The sequence below is a fragment of the Meles meles genome, chromosome 12 (genome assembly GCF_922984935.1).
Source record: "Meles meles chromosome 12, mMelMel3.1 paternal haplotype, whole genome shotgun sequence".
NCBI classification, from domain to species: Eukaryota; Metazoa; Chordata; class Mammalia; order Carnivora; family Mustelidae; genus Meles; species Meles meles.
The window spans coordinates 79,380,264-79,398,383 of NC_060077.1; positions in this window are offsets into that span (position 1 = coordinate 79,380,264).

Here is an 18,120-nt window from a genome sequence, read left to right on the forward strand (position 1 = left end):
GAAGCAGGCTTTCCACAGAGCAGGGGGCCTGATGTGGGGCTCGATCCCAGGACCCCGGGATCATGACCTGAGCCAAAGGCAGATATTTAACCAACTGAGCCACCCAGGCACCCCTGTCCATTGTTTTAAAATATAGTGTATCAGTAGGGGCGCCTGGGTGCCTCAGTTGTTATGCGTCTGCTTTAGGCTCAGGTCTAATCCCGGGGTCCTGGGATCCAGCCCCACTTTGGCTCCCTGCTCAGCGGGGAATCTGCTTCTCCCTTTGCCTCTGCCTGCTGCTCCCCCTGCTTGTGCTCTATCAGCTAAATAAATAAAGTATTTTTTAAAATAATAATAATAAACAATGGACAACATGGCTTTTCAAATTTTATTGTTTGTTTGTTTATATTTTATTTTTAGGGAGAAGAGCAGGGGGAGAGGCAGAGCAAGAGGGAAGGAGAATCTTCATGCAGATTCCCCGCGGAGCCAGAGCCCATTCGACCGCAGGGCCCTGAAATCAGGGTCCTGAACCTAAACCAAGAGTCATCTGCTTAACGGACAGAGTGACCCAGTTGCCCCTTTTTAAAAATGTTTAATTGGTAAGAGCAGTGACGTCTGCTGTGATAAAGGAAAGAGGCTAACATCTATGAAGCTTGATTGCGCTGGGCCCTGTGCGGTCCCGGTTTTCAGTACTTCTTTCCACTGACTCTTCACATCAATCCTGTCCAGACACTATTGGTTTCTTTCTTACAGATAAGGAACCTGAAACCCAGAGAAGTTAACTACTCGCCCAATGTCAGCAAGTAAGTGGTGTTCGTGGAACTTGAATTTGAGTTTGGGCTTGGAGAAGGCAGGATTAGGGGAGGAGGAGAAACAGAAACTCCTCAAACAGAGATTAGGACCCTGTAATCTCACAGCGGCCAAGGAGAGAGACTGGTTAAGCGGTCATTTCCTTTTCTCAGGACATTAAGAAAAAAAAAAATGGGGGTGTCTGGGTGGCTCAGTCGGTTAAGCATCTGCCTTCAGCTCAGGTCATGGTCCCAGCATCCTGGGATGGAGCCCTGCATTGTGGCTCCTGCTCAGCGGGGAGCCTGCTTCTCTTGCTCCCTCTAATCCTCCCCCTGCTTGTGTACTTTCTATCAATAAACAAATAAAACATTTTTTTTTGTAAAAATGGTTTCGGGGCTCCTGGCCGGCTCAGCCAATAGAGCATGTGACTCTTGGTCTCTGGGCCATGGGTTGGAGCCCTACAATTGAATAAAAATTTTATCTTGTTCTAAGGTTTGGGTTTTACTTCGGATCTAAAAATAGAAGGGCTTCATCTAATCACAAATTAGCTCTGGTAGAGGAAGAGGACGATTGAGCCACTAGATAGTTAAGATTCCAAGTTAATAAAACACCTGCTGGGGGCACCTGGGTGGTTCATTCGGTTAAGCGTCTGCCCTTGGCTCAGGTCAGGATCCCAGGTTCCTGGGACTGAGCCCCGCATGGGGCTCTCTGCTCAGTGGGGAGTCTGTTTCTCCTTCTAACCCTCCCCCCCATTCTCTCTCTCTCAAATAAGATCTTTTTTTTTTTAAGATTTTATGTATTTATTTGACAGACAGAGATCACAAGTAGGCAAAGAGGCAGGCAGAGAGAGAGGAGGAGGCAGGTTCCCCACTGAGCAGAGAACCCAATGTGGGGCTCGATCCCAAGACCCTGGGATTATGACAGGCAGAGACTTTAACCCAATGAGCTATGTAGGAGTCCCTCAAATAAAATCTTAAAAACAAAAACAAAAACAAAAAATCACCCTTATTTAAAACCCCTGCTGGTACTGAACTAGCAGACCTGCAGGGGCTGCTGTATCTCAGGCCCCAGGTCACTCCCATCGATTTGTACCAAGCGATACACACGGGTGTGTCGGGCATACTGAATGGTCCTCTGGAGTTTGCAGACTGACATTTTGCATGCCCAAAGAATGCAGATGTTGATCTGGTTGATTTTTAATGTGCTATATAAATGTCATCTCAAAACGAAAGAAATTCAAGGCATCTCATTTCTGGGCTATTATTGAATTTCTTGCCTGGGTAAAGTCCATTTTCAGCTATGTGCCTCATGACACCACCAGGACCCCCCAGGTTGGGTGTGACCCCCCCCCCCCCCGAGCTGTGCAGGGTCTTAGGCCTGTACTTACAGAATCACATGTGTTTTGGGATGTCTTTATACTGCCAGTGAATGTGGACAAATGCCAGGATCAGAGAAATGGGCGTACCCCGACAAGACCGGCTGCATCGGACACCAGGTAGTGTGACCAGCACTAGGGTGTGACAGGCACCCTTAGTCTGTCCCCTCAGTGTCCATCCCACCCTCTTTGCTAATGAACCAAAGGTGGGAGGATGGGGTTGGCAATGTACCAGCTAATTAACCACCTGCCCTCCTCTCTTGCAGGTACGGCTGGCCATGTAACACAGCTCGGGACAGAGATGGGGAACCAGAAACCCACTGCGAGTTTCCTGCGAAAGCTCGGCCTTTCCAGCAGAATGGGGACCGAGGCAGCAAATCAAGTCTTTGCCTCCCGCTCCCTCAAATGGCGGTGGGATGACTGCAACGCAGCGGGTGTCTGAAAAGCACGAGATGGACGAGCCTGAGAGTGGGAGCCGACTTGGTGGGATGGATGGAGCAAAACCTAGAAGGCCCCTGGGTCCCCGCTGGCACCGATGAGCCGCCGTCCCCAAGCCAGCTCCTGTCTGCTCCTCTCCCCACCTGACATTTCATTGCGAAAAAATTTTAGAATTTTTTTTTTTAGATTTTATTCATTTATTTGACAGACAGATCACAAGTAGGCAGAGAAACAGGCAGAGAGAAAGGAGGAAGCAGGCTCTCCGAGGAGCAGAGAGCCCAATGTCGGGCTCGATCCCAGAACCCTGAGATCATGACCTGAGCCGAAGGCAGAGGCTTTAACCCACTGAGCCACCCAGGTGCCCCTCGAAAAAATTTTAAACTTACAGAGAAGTCGAAGGAGTTGTACAGTGAACACCCACCACCCATCTTCATTTTATTACATGCGTGTGTGCCTGTCGCACATCCTTCCAACCAACCCTCAGTCTGTCGCTTCTAAATGCATTTCTGAGAACACTCCCCCCCATGCACTTTAGTATGCATGTCATTAAGTAGACTATTTGTTTAGAATCTTTTTAAAAAGATTTTATTTATTTATTTGAGAGAAAGAGAGAGTGGAAGCGAGAAAGAGTGAGAGAGAGAGAGAGAGAGAGCGTGCGCGAGCAGGGGGAGGGGCAGAGGGAGAAGTTGACTGCATGGAGCAGGGAGCCCGATGTGGGGCTCGATCCTAGGACCCTGGGATCATGACCTGAGCCGAAGGCAGAGGCTTTAACCCACTGAGCCCCACCCGGCGCCCCACTGAACGCTTTTTCATGTGCTCATTGACCACTGGGGTGTCTTTTTTGTCAAGATGGCAGCAGCACACAAAGGGGGCCGCCAGCATCCGCCTCGCATGGCCCGGAGGAGACCCCACTGAGCAGCACAAGCTGGGATGTGAATGAGAAATAACGTTCTGTTTTGTGAATCCACTCAGATGCCATCCCATTTGCTTCAAGAGTTAAACTGTATATTAAATTATACCTCCACACACTTAAAAAACAAAATGAATGGTGAGGAGGGGTTGGTCCTGAGAAGACAGGAACTCAAAGGGATTTGAGGTGATCTTGGACCTCCGACCATGACTCACAGGTGGACGGGGCTCTGGGCCCTGACCTTCCGTGGTTGGATTTAGCCCTCTACTGAGCATCTGTAATGTTCACTCAATTGTGCTCCTCCCAAGATGTCATCAGGCTTGAAGTGAAAATTTAAACAAGAGCAATGCAGATGGGCTGAAATTACCCAACATTGTCCCAAAAATCCCAGCTCCGGTACTGGTAAACCAAGAGGCCAGGCCTCAGGCTCCAATATCCGCTCCAAACGGGCCCACCTCCTGCCGTCTGGGAGCCGCTGATTCTGGGCCGGGCTGCCTGCAGAGCTAAATTGAGACCGCCAGGAACTCTGTTAGGCACAGGTGTTTCTAAATCCTCTGGACTGTCCTTGGCCGAACCTTCCTCCACCTCCCCCAGGCCTGCTAAGCTCTATTTGAAGAGCTTGCAATTTAAAGAAGTGAAGAACCAGCAAATACGTCGGGTTGAAAATGAAAAACATTTTCTGCAGGGTTTAACCAAGTCCTGGGGTTAAGACTTGTTAGTGGAGCCCACCTGCTATCCTTTTAAATAAAAGACATTTCAGTCTCTGGCCTTGAAATACTAGAGGCCCTCCCCGTTCCCCCTTCAGCTTTCCTAACCCTGCTCCCCCCCTCCATCCCAAAATCCTATAATTAAAAAGGCTCTTTTCAGACTGGAATACAATTCAAACATAATCATTATGAAAACTCTGCCCTGTTTCTGTGGTTACTGACAACTCCCTTTGTGTAAATCTCATTAAATCAAACCAGGGACTCCCTATTTGGGGGACAATCCCTGGGAAGAAAAGACTCTGTTGATTTTAGAAATAATGTTGCAAGTCTCAGGTAGGAGACCCTTCTGGATTAGAAAATCATATTATTTATCTCTCCGACGCCACTGACAAATCAACCATGAAAAATTGATAATGGCTTTTATCACCCCACGTGCTTTTTTTGCCATGGCGGTATTCTCACGTCTCCTGTAGAAGGCGGCTTTCTCTGACAAGCTAGCTTATTTTCCTGCCTTTAAGAAGACAAATGAAATCACTGAAAACGTTGGTTTAGAGACTATATTTCATTCATTTTCATCCTATACATTTTCAGCGCTTAGGAGAAATCAGCTTCTCATTTGTAAAGAATGATTCCTATTCAAGCTGTAAGCAGCGGTGGGTTTTCATTACACCCTGAAAAGCTTGAGAAGTAAAGTGGTTCTCAGATAAAATTAAAGACAACAGTGAAATTTCTGCATATCTTACCGAGGAGCATACAATATAGAAAACTTACACTTTCTCTCTGGGCCTAGAGGTGATGTTAGCTACTGTCCGTTTCCCCTTTAATTTTGTTCTTTCTATTCCAATTCTGGAATTTCCCAAGTCCTTAACTGTAAAAACATTCCTCTTGCCCCTGTGACTTTTTCCATCAGAAGATATAAATGGCTTAGACTTCCTTACCATCAAATGCACAAACAGACTATATAGGGCCCTATTCTGCGTGCGACCAATAAAGAATGAGGGTACCACTGACCCTGTGTTCTGCTCCGCATGGGTTTATGCACGCAAATGCCTTTCCTTGCAGGAATTAGGGCTCTTCCTTGCCACTGTACCAAGACAACTGGCAGAATGGGAGATTATTTGCAAATGACATATCGGATAAAGGGCTAGTATCCAAAGTCCTAGTGACTGGAAACAAGCTCCATTTATTTTTATTTTTTCAGAGATTTTATTTATTTATTTTAGAGAGAGACAGGAAGAGCACAGGGAGGGGGGCAGGGGAGCTGGGAGGAGGAACAGAGGGAGAAGCAGACCCCCCACTGAATGTGACACACGATGACAGGGCTCAATCCAGGATCCTGAGATTAGGACCTGAGCTGAAGTCAGAGGCTTAACAGACTGAACCACCCAGGCGCCCCTCGGGGGCTTCATTTAAAGGAGTAACTTCCACTGATTCATCGGTCTTAGAGGGATCTCCCTATAAGCCTTCTGCCTTGCTCGAATTCACGTGCATTTACTAACCTTAGTACGTGGTTGATGCAATCAATGGCTAATGTGTCAACTTAGGAGAAACAGACACCAGGCGGGATAAAGATAAAATATCGAGTGTGACCATTCAGGGATCAGCAGCAATAGAGACTCTGAATGCCACACTAGGGCCTGAGCTGCCCCCCTCTATATCTCCGGGCTCCCCCTGGTGCCCACTGGGCCCCAGCTGCTCCCAACATGCTAGCTTTTGCCTTGTAAGTCCCGGTGTCTATTTCATTCTGCCCCTTATTACAGAGCATTGTTTCCTTTGTGTTTATCCTTGAAGACCGGAAGGTGTTATTCTTTTGGGTGGCCCTCCACCCTGGGCACACTGCTCTGCCGCGGACGCCCATTTATACATGTGTAGAGAACCTCTTATCCATTATAGGGAAGTACAATGCCCAAGAATCTAGAGCTGTCTGGCCTCGGTCAGACATACTTTACAGAACAAAGATAACCTTCTGGTAGAATAAGCCAAAGATAGAGGTAAATAAAGAAAGCTTTAGATCAGAACCAGAAATATCTTTCCCCTGAATGAGATTGCGAAGACAGGAAGACCTTCGGAGGTTTACAAGTGGAGAAGAGTATCAGACAGACAAAGGGAGGAAGGAGGAGAGGGCCAAAGGGAAGAGGCTTACAGAGGCACACCCGTTTGTGAGATTACATAGTGATTAGCACAGTGGAAATGAATATTTATGAAGCCGGCGTTGATTATACTGTATTACGGGAGATCATTTGAATAATCATGAATATGTTTCCACGCATTTGGACCTAATGGGATGGTTTTCCGTCTTTAATGAGGCACTGGCGTGTGTTTGAAGAGCCTGGGAGAGGGGGGTGGGAGCAGGAAGAAGGGAACGAACAAAACAGGTCACCGGGTTTTAGCCCGTATTTTTCTCAGTGTATTGCTCTCGTCACTGCAGTCCTGCCTGTATAGATCTGAGGGAGGAAAAGGTCTAAAATCATGAATTGGGTGCCCATCGATGGTTAAGATGGGTTAAATGGCTTAAAAGGTTAAGTGACTTTCCCAAGGTCACACAGGGACGCAATGGCTGCACCAAGGCTGCACATACATCTCCCCCACCACTTCCAAGTGCATAGGGTGCATAGACAGCCCCGTCCCAGGTTACCCCTACTGTCCGGCCACAATGACTATGCGATTATCCCTTTCATTGGCAAAAGTGTAACCCTTGGGATGTTAAAACGGTTTCTTTTGTTAAATGGTTTGAGGAAAGCACCCATTTATTTATTCTACCTATTCTACTTGGCGGGATGCCAAGTGCCCATCAATGATGGTGGCTGTTCTGAAAGGAGCGCTCTCCGGAGGGCAGGTGGAGGGAGACAGGACAAGCATGGAGACATGGGAGCCCTTCTGTGTTCTCGTGAGTTGTTGGGAGGCGGGGGGCGGGGCGCTGTGGTCGAAGACCGTCTGTGGGAGCGAACACGGTTCAGTATCACCCTATTGAGATGGATGTGCTCAGAGAAGACATGCATGAAACCAGCCCTGCATAATGCGGGGGCATAAACCAGAATGCCAACTCAGTTATTTTCTACAAAGAGAACCAGAGCTCTCCCTGGTCCAGGCATGCTCGCGTGGGCGGAGCACGCCGGGGAGAGGTGAAGCTGTCCTGCGCGCGGGAGCTGGGGGAGCTGGGCGAGCCCGGATCCAAACCCCAGCTCTTTCCCGGTATCTGCTCCCGGAGGCGTGGGTTCCTTGGCCGGAAGCTGGGCTGTGTGGGACTGAAACGCAGCTAGAAGTGTACCCAAGGTGCCTAGCCCAGGCTGCAGACCAAGCACGTGGGAGCTATTATCAGCCTCTGCCTGAAGGCGGAAGCGGAATTGCACTCGGGTTGCGGGAACTAGAGCGGAGGAGGTAAGCGGCTGATTCAGCTGCTGGTGCATCCTTTTGGAGCCGGGCTACACCCGCAGTAGCTGGCACCTCCAGCCGGGGAAGGTTCTGGGTGGGCGCTGTCAAAGAAGGATACCGACTGGAGTTTATTTTCCCAAGGTTCGAAGTTAACCGCCCCGCCTCGTGTGATTGACACATTCTTTCTTTAGATATGCTAATACCCTCCACTGGAGTACAGTCTCGTCTTGCCTTGGCAGGCTTTGTCTCTTAAGAGAACTTTGTCTATTTCAGGACTTTCATCTGAGGTTTTTTAATAGTTCACCGCTGAGGCAAACTTTTGACCTTATTACTAAATTCCATCAGGGGTATCCCACTCTGGGTAACCTCCAAGGCCGACCAGGGCCCCCAGGGACCCACTGGACAAGGATTTTTTTTTTTTCTTTAATAGCTGAGAGCTTGATCAATTTCTTTTTTTTTTTTTAAAGATTTATTTATTTATTTGACAGACAGAGATCACAAGTAGGCAGAGAGAGGAGGAAGCAGGCTCCCCGCTGAGTGGAGAGCCGGATGCAGAGCTTGATCCCAGGACCCTGAGATCATGACCTGAGCCTAAGGCAGGGGCTTTAACCCACTGAGCCACCCAGGTGCCCCGGTCAATTTCTTTTTAAATGGGAAACTACAGCTCACTTTCCTAATCTACCAGCTGGGTTGCCCAGTGAGTTGTTATGAAGTTTATGCTAAGTAATCCTCAAGGAAGGATGAAGTGAGAAAATCTGGGGTATCCTAGAGCTTCGCGCATGGTAGTTTCTCCATAGTGTGTTGAATGGATAATGATTGTGGCTACTTTTTGGGACTACAACAGTGAATCAGACAACAGGGTCCTTACCCTGCCGTGCACAAGGGAGAAAGGAGAATAAGCCTAGTGCTGTGGCATAAAGGCAGCGATGGGGGACATAAGGGTGTTACTGGAGCTCCGAGCTGGAGGACCTAAGTCAAGGACGAGGTCTCTGAGGTTCCCCAGAGGAAGTGTGTTCCATGCTGTGACAGGAATTGTAAGAGTTAGCCCAGCAGAGGCGGAGAACCTGAGCACCCTGGTGCAGAGCTCTCAAGGCAAGACAGCTTTCTTCCAACAGGAAGACCCTGACGAATTATTTTGAGTGTTTCTTGCCAGAGGATCTGCCCTGAGGAGAGGCTGAGGGGGTACACAAGGGTTGGATTTGGGAGGGGTTTGTAACCACATACAGGAGTTGGATTTTGTCCTAAGAGACATCGTGTTAGAAGACAGGGTTCCACAGGCTCAGCAGAAATTAGAGTGTGGAGGGAAGTCTGAAGGAGGGCTGTGGATGACTCAGGGCTTTCAAGGGTGGATTCCATGTTGAGCACTGATCCACACAGAACATGGCGCCGGACAGCCTGGGACTGAGCGCTGACTCCACTGTGGAAGGCCGTGTGCTGGAGAAAGCCTCATTTGTAAACGGAGATAAGTCCAAGGACCCAACTCTTAGGCTCACAGGAGAGAACGTGGGTTAAATGAAACAAGATACAGAGCAAAGTACTTTGCCAGGACCTGGCCCAGAGAAAGTCTCCCCTAAGTGTTGGGTATGGTCTTTGCTAGGACAGCTCACACAGCAAGTCAGCGAAGTCAGCGGGCCAGCGGGCTCTGTAAAACGTACCTGGGGATTGCCAAGGGAGGGGCAGCTTAGAAGCTGCCGGGAAGATGGAGATTCCAGGAACTTGGAGCTCCTCCTCTCGGCTTAGTCCTGCTTCCTTACAAACTTGGTTTCCATAACCTCATTAGAGGAGGAGGAGCTGAGGCGCCTGGGTGGCCCAGTGGGTTAAAGCCTCTGCCTTCGGCTCAGGTCATGATCCCAGGGTCCTGGGATCGAGGAGCCTGCTTCCTCCTTTATCCTTGCCTGCCTCTCTGCCTATTTGTCATCTTTGTCCGCCAAATAAATAAATAAAATCTTAAAAAAAGAAGAGGAGCTTGCCGGAAGCAGGTCCGCTAGAAGGGCAGAAGGAACTACTGGCGGCTCAAGGAAAATCCAAGGTACTAGGAGACAGACCCAAGAACCACAGAAGTAGAATAAACTGGCAAACTGGTCGTTGGGAGCATAGGGTGAGTCCCATCCACTCACTGCTTCTAGCCCACGAGCGTGTGAAGACGCTGTTCAGAATACCAAACATTTGCACGTTACGGCAGAATGTTTCATGAACTTCTGCAACCATGTTATGTAGGAGAAACCATAAGATTCCCAAGAGATCTAATGCAAAGCAGCCCAGGGCACGCTCTCTGGTATTTCTATTCTGAACCTCGGCTCCAGCCTGCTGGGCTGTCTAGGTTTGGCACCGGTTTGGCTTTTTCTTTTTGGGGTGGATTCTTGGATCTTGACAATGTTCTGGGCAGGTTTTCAACAGCATCTGCCTAAACTGTTAGCCTCACTTTCTTCCTGCATCCCCCCCCCCCCCCGCTGTGTTCTTGGTACTTGGTCCTTTCCCCCAGGATGTTCCGAGACCTGCACTGCTTGTAACTACACTGGAGGGCTAAGGCACAGCAGACCTTAGAGGAATTAGTAAGAAAAAAATATACATGGCAATTTATATAAAGGTAGATGGTTTCTGGTGTTCCCCCCGCCCCCATTTCTTTTCCTCCTGATGGGTGGGGTGTGGAACAGGCAGAAGAAAACAAATGTTGGTTTCTTTCCGGGTGTTAATTTCAGGTTTAAACCATGGCAAGAAGCACTCATGTCCTGTTGCTGGGTAGGAAAGGTGTGCTGTTTGAGCTTCCGCCACCTCCCCGGCTTCCTGCCCCTGGAAGAGACCCGAACGAGGAATGCCACGGGTCACGAGAGTTACTTAGCTGAGTAAACACACATGAGTGATTGGGGGAGAATTACAAAGTCTCCTCTAAGTAACCGAGTCAAAGCTAACAATACTCAGTTGTCAGAACATCAAATGAAGCTGCCCAAACTATCACCCTAGACACGTCCAAGCATTTGAAAGACTCGCCGTTGAGGACAGTATTTGATGGATGTAGTTTTGTTTTCTAGCTTATGGGAACCAGAGCTCCACGGAGGAATTACAGAGTGAATGCAGTTGGGGAAGGAAATCCGGGGATTGTCCCCGGGGGCTGCTTGGCAAAACAAGGAATGGATGGGGTGGGGGTATGTTTAAAAACAACGAAAAAAAAAAGGATTCTGTTTTTACTGCCACATTTATGGCTCAATTTAGATTTGTGTCAGCAGGATTTGTAAGCTGTCCTTTGCCTGGGGTTTGGCGGGCTGGTATGTACTGGTGGTCTTAATCCAGTATCTGGACCCGAAAGCAATCGTTTACATCCTTGGAATCCCCGTTACAATTGGAAATTTTCCAAGGAGACCGCGGAAGCCAGATGGAAATGTGGCGTGCTTTGCCTGGTTAGCGCTGTGTCCTCGGTGCTGTAGCGCTTTGTGCTCTTCCTTCGTTCCGAAAACTGATGAGCTCCTGCTCTGTGCTAAGCCTGACAAGGCCCCAGAACGCTATAGGTGTTGGGGATTTGGAGCAGCGAATCCAAAAGACCCCCATCTCGGTCGCACGCAGTTCCTGTTGGAGTGGGAGGGAGAGAGGCAATGTAAGTGAAAAATACAAGACGCCCAGTTAAATTTGAACTTCTGACGAAGGATGGAGTTTTTAGTAGAAGCAGGTTCTGAAGATGGCGTGTGTGTTATCCGGCGATCTTAAAAATGAAGCCAGATGGTGGCAATGCTACGGGGCAGATAAAGCAGAGTCAACGGGCAGCTGCTGAGGGCCAGCTGCTGAGGACGGAAGGAGGTGTGAGGGTGCCACTGAATTAGCATGATCAGAAATGCTCCCTAGGACAAGGTGACGGTGGAGCCGAAAGGGGAGGGGAAGGGGGCCAAGCAGGTCAGTGTTGGTGGGAGGAGCCTCGGAGGGAGCAGGAACCGTATAGTGCAGAGGCCCTGAGATGCAGTTCCAGCTGCGAGACTTGGGCTCTGCACCAGCAGGCACCCAGTCACAAACGGACGATCCGTTCACCGCTCGTTTGCTAGTGCTGCCGTGTGCCTCTCGACGTCTGGGTGGTTGGGTGGAAAAGGACGAAGAGTGAATGAAGCAGGGCAGTACAGTACGGGAGACTGTTGAGCATGGGCTGGGGATGGAATTCAACCTCAAAGGTCTACCCTGGGCACAGCTGGGAGGGGACCTCTGTGAGCTGATGCTTGGCACGTCCCTGCACGCTGGGGTCTCTAAAGGCAGGCTAGTCGTCTGATGGAAGGGCTGCTTTAAATCCCGTCCTCCAGCATCGGAGTTTGGCATAAGGTTGAGTGCCCTGTTGTTTCTACACTGGCACATACGCCTCAGGACTGTAGCATCCACTGTCGGAAAGTACCCCCTGTAACAGATAAAGGATGGTTTTCCAAATGCTGCCTAGACATCCATGGCTCTAGGACAAGGGGAGGCCTTCCCTGGCTTTGTATTTGTTTATGGGCTTTTGCTGTTAGTGTTTATTCACATGTTTGCTAGGAACGGTAATTTTTAAAAAAAGGGTTTTTTCTTCTCTTGACGAGTTTCCTAGCAGAAACAACAGAAATAGGGGCGCCTGGCTGGTTCAGTGGGTTAAATCTCTGCTTTCGGCTCAGGTCATGATCTCAGGTCCTGGGATCGAGCCCAGCAGGGACCCTGCTTCCCCCCCACTCCCCACGTCTCTCTGCCTACTTGTGATTTCTCTCTCTGTCAAATAAATAAATGCTTAAAAAAAAAGAAACAATAGAAATATTTTAACACAAGACAAAATGGTTGGGAGGGGCACCTGGCTGGCTCAGTTGGTGGGGTGTGTGACTCTGGATCTTGGGATTGTTAGTTCAAGCCCCAAGTTGGGTGTATAGATAACTTAAAAAAAAAAATCAACTTTTTAAAAAGATTATTTATTTGAGAGAGGGAGAGAGAACACGGGAGATTGAGAGGGAGAAGCAGACTCCCCATTGAGCAGGGAGCCGATGCAGGGCTCCATCCCAGGACCCTGGGATTATGCCCTGAGCCAGAAGGCAGACACCCAACTGACTGAGCCATCCTAGGACAACCCTAAAAATAAAAAAATCTTTTAAAAAATAATAAAGAGGTTAAGAGGCTAAAAGTTTAAACACAATTCTTTTCCCAGATCTGCCCAGTGCATCCCTCAGATCCTACTTACCTGGTCATGCAGGTGTCCTGTGATGGTCTTGGATTTACAGGTAGCAAGATCTGCCCCCCTTTATGGCAAGACTGTGGATTTGCGAAGGATAAGACGACCAGACCTTTTTACTGAAAATTTTCTTCCTTATCCAAATGCTTTAATCTCTAGTAGGTTCCAGAGGATGCTTCTGCAAATGTTGTTTTCTATCCGGTCACCTGGCCTTCTTCCGACCTCAGACTGGAAGGAACAACCAAGTAGCCCAGACCCCAGCCTCTGCATTAACATTACTTTGCAATTGCATTGCCTTAATTAGCATTTCTTCCAGGACTCTCTTGCCCAAGCCAAGAGTCTGATTGTTTCTTAGAGGAAATTCTTCAAAGACCCATTAGCTTTTCAGTGGAAAGGGCCTAAGCATTTGTGCTCTAAAATTCTTTCAATACCTCTCCTTGTTGTTACCAGCAATCCTGGACTCACACCTCTTGGCCAAATTCCTGCAGACCCACCTTAAGCCAAGCTTCCAGTTCTCTATAAACTCTAACCAGACATCACCCACGTCCCACCCACTCCAGATACCGCCCAAGCTTTCCAGGTGGTGTCTCTTAGGTAAGCCTTGAACTTGGCTTTGCCTCGTCAGCAGGTTGTGTTGGTCGTGTCCGGGGAGCCAGCTTCTGACAAGAGGGACCTTTTTCTTTCAGAGGAGAGGTATAACATAGTTGCCCTGTATTTACTCTGATAAACTGGTTGTTTAAGGGTGAGGTTAGTGATTAGCGACATGTCTGCAAGACCAGGTGATGGACAACCGCTTACAACAGGGCATCAGTGCACCTAAAAACAGCAAATCCCTTGGAGAGTGTGGGAAGAACTGGCCTCACTCTCGATGTGGAGGGAGGAGTGTAACAGGACAGGGGACGGGGAAGTGGGTGTGGTGCCACTGAGTCACGTACTGGCGGCCCAGGAAGGAAGAGGAGGAGGTACCAATTTGGACCTCCTGAGTTGGAAATGGTTGTCAGTGATTTCTCCAATTTCCTGGGCAGTTTATTGTGATCTGGAGTTAGAGGAGATTTGAGCGCTATAAACAGATTTGAGGAACATCAGCACAGGTACTTGAAACCCTGAGTGCAAATGTGTTTACCCAACAGAGGCAGATTTAGAAAAGAAGTGCTTTGGGTACACCGGGCCTGCTCGGTTCATAGAGCTTGTGACTCAGTGTCATGAGTTCAAGCCCCACACTGGGTGTAGAGCTTACTTTAAAAAAAAAACAAAACAGGGGCGCCTGGGTGGCTCAGTGGGTTAAAGCCTCTGCCTTCGGCTCAGGTCATGATCCCGGGGAACTGGGATCGAGCCCCGTAATCGGCTCTCTCTCGGCAGGGAGCCTGCTTCCCTTCCTCTCTCTCTGCCTGCCTCTTGTGATCTTGCTTGTGATCTCTGTCACATAATAAATTAAAAAAACCAAAAAACAAAAAACAACTCTGGGGCGCCTGGGTGGTGCTGTCATTTAAGTGCCTGAGTCTTGGTTTCTGCTCAGGTCGTGATCCCAGGGTCCTGGAATCGAGTCCCGCGTTGGGCTTCTTGCTCCATGGGGAGCCTGCTTCCCCCATCCTTCTGCCTGCTGCTTCTCCTGCTTGTGCTCTCTCTCTGTGTCAAATAAATGAATAAAATCTTTTTAAAAAATGCATGTTTAACATAGGAATGCAGACAAAGCAGCTAAGAAGAAAGCCTGAGAAGGAATGATCTTTTTGGAAAGGGGAAAAGCCTCAGGGAAGTTAAGAGAAGAGAGAAGTTCCAGAAGGGGCTAGTGAGAGGTGTCCCAAGCAGAACTCCCCAAACAGAGAAAATCTTGCAGACCATCGTTTCATTAAGGGAGACAGCCAAAAAGGGGCCAGAGGACTGATTTTATGCCCCAGGAGAATGAGTCATACATTATTCGTCTTTGACTTAATTTGTGTTTAGGAGGTAAGAGCTGCGCTGGTTGAAAGACTATAGACAGATGACAGCACCTGGAGGGCCTTCCTCACTGCTCCGTCTGCAAAGCTGTGAGCTCTGTGCACCTGCCTGGTGCCTGATGTCGCTTGCCCGGTTGTGGTTTATGCTCTGAATTCCCCTCGGCCGCAGTTGAGGCGACAACACTGTGTGGCCTGCACCGGGAGGGACAAGACGGGAGAAGGGAGAGGGATCAGGGAAGAGGCTCCGCCAGAAAGGGAGGCTCCAGGAACCTTCTGTGAGGGAGCCGTTGACCAGGCAGCATTTGCGTTGGGTCAGTGGCTGAGATGGAAACTCGGAGAGTGTGGTGATGTTACTTATCTCATGCTTGGACTGGGCTTATCCAGCACCACAGGCATTATATTTACCCAAATCTACGCTGTCTGTGGGCGCAGTGACAGTGAGGAGTACGCATTTGCCCTGTGGTCAGCAAGCGTTGAACTTGCCCACTCAAGGACATTTTTTGACCCAGTGGCTCAGTCACACCCCCATGTTCACTTTTAAATTCAAAACAGGGAGTACTATGCTAATACGGCCTATGTTGCAAATTAAACACAAAAATAGAAGTCAAAGAAGGTTGAAGTTATGGTGGACTAAACAATGTCACTGAAAGTTACTTCTCTTTAGAGGCACCTGGGGGCTCAGGTCATGGTCTCAGAGTCCTGGGATGGAGCCTCCGGCAGGCTCCCCGCTCATCCGGGGTCTGCTGCTGCTTCTCCGGCTGCCCCTCCCCACACTCACTCATTCTCGCTCTCTCACTCTCAAATAAATAAAATCCTTAAAAAAATTTACTTTTGGAGCGCCTGGGTGGCTGGGTGGGTTAAAGCCTCTGCCTTCGGCTCAGGTCATGATCCCAGGGTCCTGGGACGGAGCCCCGCATCGGGCTCTCTGCTCTGCAGGAAGCAGGCTTCCTCTTCTCTCTCTCTGCCTGCCTCTCTGCCTACTTGTGATCTCTGTCTGTCCAATAAATAGATAAAATCTTTTAAAAAAATTTACTTTTCTTTAGTAGCAGTATGGAGTAATTTTGCTTTCATTAAAATTCTGAATATTGAACATGCTTCTTTTTTGGAAATCTTGGAATAACACGTTATGACAAGATGAGTTGAAGATCTTGCTCTAAATTCCATTTATTTCAACCTTAGTTGTTTTCAAAGCTGTCCTACTGGGAAAAGATGCTTCGCAAAGTTATGTACCACTGGAAGAAGTCAATTATTTTCACCATATACTTAATAATAATGCTCGTCTGTCTTTCCTTTCCTTTCTTTTCTTTTCCTTCCTTCCTGATTTTAAAATAATCTCTATACCCATGGTGGGGCTTGAACTCACAACCTCGAGATCAAGACTGACATGTCTTCCGGATGAGCCAGCCAGGCGCCCCCTAATGCTTGTTTTTCAGTTCCACCTACCAACTAAGCAAAACGTTTAGTTGAAATTTCCTTGATGAATCCCTGTTTCCCAAAGTTGGTCCATCATTCCTGCAATGTAAATTGGAAGATGTTGCATTTGCATTTTTATATTTTAAACAAATAGATTTCAAGCACACGGAAACTCTTCATCTGGGAACTGTTGTTAACGGTTTAGAAAATTGTTTATGACATTTTAAGTGTACATATCTGATAGCTGTCAAAGGTTATACTCATACATAATTTTTAGCATCGAACTATGAGTGATTTCCAAACATCTGTTTCTAAAATGCTCTCTCCATAGCATGAGTTTCTTCCTGAAAGCAATCACTTTCTTTTTCATGGTTAAATGTTCTCTTTCCCTAAAAGTGTCAGATTAAACATTTTTGTTCCAACATATTTCTGCCAGATAGCATATTACAGACAGCATTTACCAAAGATCAGCAAATTTGAAACTCCTCTTTTTAGAAGGACAGTGAATAACTCATCTCTAAGTTCTTTGCCATAACCAGCAAACTATTGTGTGATATAAAATATTCCAACAGAAATGCCTTCTCTTTCAAAGACCAGTAGAGGGGCGCCTGGGTGGCTCAGTTGGTTAAGCATCTGCCTTCCACTCTGGTCATGATCCCGGGGTCCTGGGATCCAGCTCCACATTATGGGCGTGGGGAGGGAAGGGGGGGGTCCTGCTCAGTGGGGAGCCTGCTTCTCCCTCTCCCTAGGCCTGCCACTTCCCTACTTGTGCTCTCTCTATCAAATCAGTATCTTTGAAAAAAAAAAAAAAAAAAAAAAAAAAAGAGCAACAGAGTTCTTTGTAAAGGGAGGGTTGCAAAGTCCTTCTTACCCCTCTTCAAAAATGAAATGAACTTCACAAGCGCTGGCCTCCCCAAGATGGGCCATGTTGGCATTAACATTTTTTCAAGCTAATAGCAAGCCAAACCCAGCAGATTCAGAACAAGCTCTTTGCTTCCCCCTCAACTGCCTTGCTGTACCAGGAAGAAAGGTATTAAAAGAGATTCCTCTTTACCAAAGTAATTTATCTGCATAACAGAGCAACCTTTGTTTTCCAGACATCTCCTCTCCCTTTCTGGCTAATGGTCTTTTCTCCCCTTTGTATCCTCAGACCCTACCTCTTTTTTTAGCTCCTCATTAAGCATTTGTTGCTGAACTGTTTGGAACTTCCAAATCTGGGTGGATTCCCCTATGTATGCTATTAAATTCGATTTTCTCCTGTTAATCTGTCTTGTGTCATTTTTAGTCTTAGTCCAGCTAGAAGGACCTTGAAGAGCAGAGGGAATTCCTCCTCCCTGACGGTAGCAGTATATAAAACTTCTGGCCTCAATTTTTTGGCTTCAGTAGCTTATCTGTGAATGAGTCAGTGGTAGAATTTGGGTGTTGGAATTTTTGTAATTTAATCCCAGAATTTTAAATTGCTGTAGAGAAGCAGCTTTTTTAGTTGTTGTTACACAGTTTAAAAAATTATATACATGGGGTGCCTGGCTGTCTCAGCTGGAAGAGCCTGTAACTTTTGAGCTGGGGGTTATGATTTTGAGCCCCATATTGGGTGTAGAGAGAACGAAAATAAATAAATAAAACCTTAAAAAATTATATGCACATATTATTTTGGCTAAAGAAGTAATTTATTATTGAGAATATCCCTTCTCTGCTAAATTTTTATTGAGTGGTACATAAAACAATAAGTTTTTATGGAAGGTCCTCATTGGAACAGGATCAAACATATACCCTAAGCAGCGGCATGTTAGAAATAGCTGTACTTTTCTTTCAACAGTAGGGCAATCCTCCCACACTGTGTAATTTATTCTAATACGTGTTTCTTCAAATCTACAGCAATATTTTCTAAGCGTCTTCCAACTGTTTGCTGACAAATGAATGTATTTTATTTTGCAGTCATATTTTCTGGTTATTATTTTCATCTTTCAACATTTGTTTGTATCTTCTACCTTTCTAGGAATAACCAATGTTTCCCTAGTGAGATGTGACTTTGGGTCTTTTGGCAA